This window comes from Sorex araneus, chromosome 9 (assembly GCF_027595985.1).
Source record: "Sorex araneus isolate mSorAra2 chromosome 9, mSorAra2.pri, whole genome shotgun sequence".
Taxonomy (NCBI): Eukaryota; Metazoa; Chordata; class Mammalia; order Eulipotyphla; family Soricidae; genus Sorex; species Sorex araneus.
Window position 1 is genome coordinate 17,440,973 of NC_073310.1, and position 2,987 is coordinate 17,443,959.

Sequence of the window (2,987 nt, forward strand, 5' to 3'; positions counted from 1 at the left end):
AAGCACTGTTTCCTTCTAGCCCTCACCTTTGAACATCTTTCCCTGTCGCACTGTGTGCCCTTTCTACCCTTTCACTTAGCATTGCAGCATCGACAGTGGTTCACCTTTAAATCACTGCCCCGGGAGCTGAAAGGAAACTCAGAGATAGTCCCGTCCCTCTGCTTTCTTTTCCAAAGGAACTGAGCCAGAGAGCAGAGCGGTGATTGATTCAGACACTCCACAAAAAATGAGAACCCAGGTTTCTTATTTCCTGACATGGAATGTCACCTTTCTTCCTTCTCTCCTCCCCTCCCCTCCCCTCCCCTCCCTTCCCCTCCCTTCCCCTCCCCTCCCCTCCCCTCCCTTCCCCTCCCCTTCCCTCCCCTCCCCTTCCCTCCCCTCCCCTCCCCTCCCCTTCCCTCCCCTCCCCTCCCCTCCCCTCCCCTCCCCTTCCCTTCCCTCCCCTCCCCTCCCCTCCCCTCCCCTTTCCTTCCCTTCCCTTCCCTTCCCTTCCCTTCCCTTCCCTTCCCTCTCTTTTCCTCTGGCACACTTGGGGGACCATATGGAGTGCCAGGAATTAAACCCAGATCAGCTGTGCTTAACCCTCTGTACTATCTCTCCAACCCTGAAATGTCATCTTTCCATCCCATGGTCTCTTTATTTTGGGCAGGTATGTGGGGCAATAACAGGGGCTGGTTGAGAGTTAGAGCAATACTACAGTGGGTAGGGCAATAGCCTTGCATGTGGCTGAACAGGGTTCGATCACCCAGCATTCCATTGGTCCCCTGAGCTTGCCAGGGGTAATTTCTGAGTGCAGAGCCAGAATAACTCGTCAGGTGTGGCCCAACCCCACTCTCCTTCCCACAAAAATTAAAAACAAAACTGGGATTGAACTCTGGCTTGCTAGGTAGGTGATTTGCTACTGAACTATTCTCCAAGAACCATAGTTGCATTTTGGAGTTTTACAAATAATTTGTATGTGTGTGGTGTCTGGATCAAACCCCCAGAAATGCAGGGCAGTTACTCTATCACTGAGCCCAACTAATAGACATTGTTCTTGCATTAAAAAGCTCACAAATTGCTGGTGGAAGGACAAATTAAATAAATAGAACCTGGGGCTGGAGAGATAGCACAGCGGGTAGGGTGTTTGCCTTGCACGAGGCTGACCCGGGTTCAAATCCCATATGGTCCCCTGAGCATGGCCAGGTGTAATTCCTGAGTGCAGAGCCAGGAGTTACCCCTGTGCATCGCCAGGTGTGACCCAAAAAGCAAAAATAAATAAATAAGTAAATAAATAAATAAATAAATAAATAGAACCTCCTTGAAAAACTTGCTGGGATTATCTCCAAAAATGAATATCCTATGATCAGAAATGATAAATACCTAATATATATACTCCCATCAGAAATGCGTACTTAGAAAAACATGCCAGGGTGAGAGAGATATTATAGGGGTTAATGCAGAAGCCTTGCATGCCACTGACTCTGTTTCAAATCTCCAGTACCATATATTATCCCCCAAGAACTACCAGGGGTAACTCCTTAGCACAGAGTCAAGAATAGCCCCTGGGTGCCTCAAGGTATGTCCCTGCCACCCCGCATCATCAACGCACACACATACAAATAGTTGTATGCCTTGTGTGAGATCTGTGTTTGATCCCTGAGACTGGAAAAAAAAATCCAGAAAAATAAAGGTATCATCAGTACATAAGTCGATAGCTCTATTAAATGACATACAAGAATGTTCTTATAGTAGCTTATTTGCAGTAACCTAAAACTGCACATATCATCTGTAAGTACAGCAGAATAAATATTTGTGACATATTCACTCAATAAAGTATTCTACAATAATAAAAAGCAACAACAAATCTTTATCACATGTCAAAACATTGTTTAATCTTAGGAATTTAATGCTAATTGATAAAGGGGCCAGAGAGATAGCTCAAATGGCTGAATAAATGCTTTGTCTGCAAGAAATATGGGTTTACTCCCTCACTGCATGGTTCTCTGAGCTTCACAGGCAGAAAATCCGAGCACAGAAACGGGAATGGCTCTTGACATCACCAGATGTGGATCTCTCCCCAAAATTCAGCTATAAAAGAGAATTAACTTTGTAAGAAGTTGGGGGAATCTCAGATTATGATTATGTTGTTTCTTTGTTTTGTTTTTGTTTGTTTGGGGCCACATCTGGGGCCACTCAGGCTTTACTCCTAGCTCTGCACTCAGGAATTACTCCCGGCAGTGCTCAGGGGACTGTATGGGATGCCGGGACAAAACCCAGGTCAGCCACGTGCTAGGAATGAGCCCTAACCACTGTAGCCCCTACATTCTATCTCTCCTACATTCTGTTTCTTGATAGAGGTCTTGGGTGTTTACTCATAAACAATTTCATAAGGTTATACACTTCAGCTTTGTGTACTTCATGTGCAAAACCAAAAATTTTCAATATGTTTTACTTCCTAAGCTGGTGGTATGTAAGTCAGGCCTGTGGTCTTGTTCATTGTATTGTTTCAACTAGTCTCCTGGTTTGGAAAATGCACGACATAGTTGTACAACATGTGACCATCACAGGTGCTTCATAATGGGTACGAAGAACCCCCTTAACACTTTTTGCAGCTTTTTATAAATCATGTCAAAATATAAAGTTCATAAAATCATATGTGACTTACTCTTCATTATAAAATTACACACTTAAATAATATTACTCTATACCTACCCTTCTCCCTTATCTTCAACTAGATGTATAGACCAAGTACATTTATTTTCCTTTTCTATGTAGTTTTAGAGCCTTTCTTCTTCCTTCCTTCCCTCCATTTTTCTTTTCCTTTCTTTTTTGTTTTTGGGACACACCTGGGGGTGCTCAGAGATTACTCCTGGCTCTGTGCTCAGGGATCACTCCTGGCAGGCTCAGTGAACTATATGGGGTGCCAGGGTCCGAGCCTGGGTCAGGTGCATTCAAGGCAAGTTCTCTACCCACTGTACTATAGCTCTGTCCCGGCTTCCCTACAT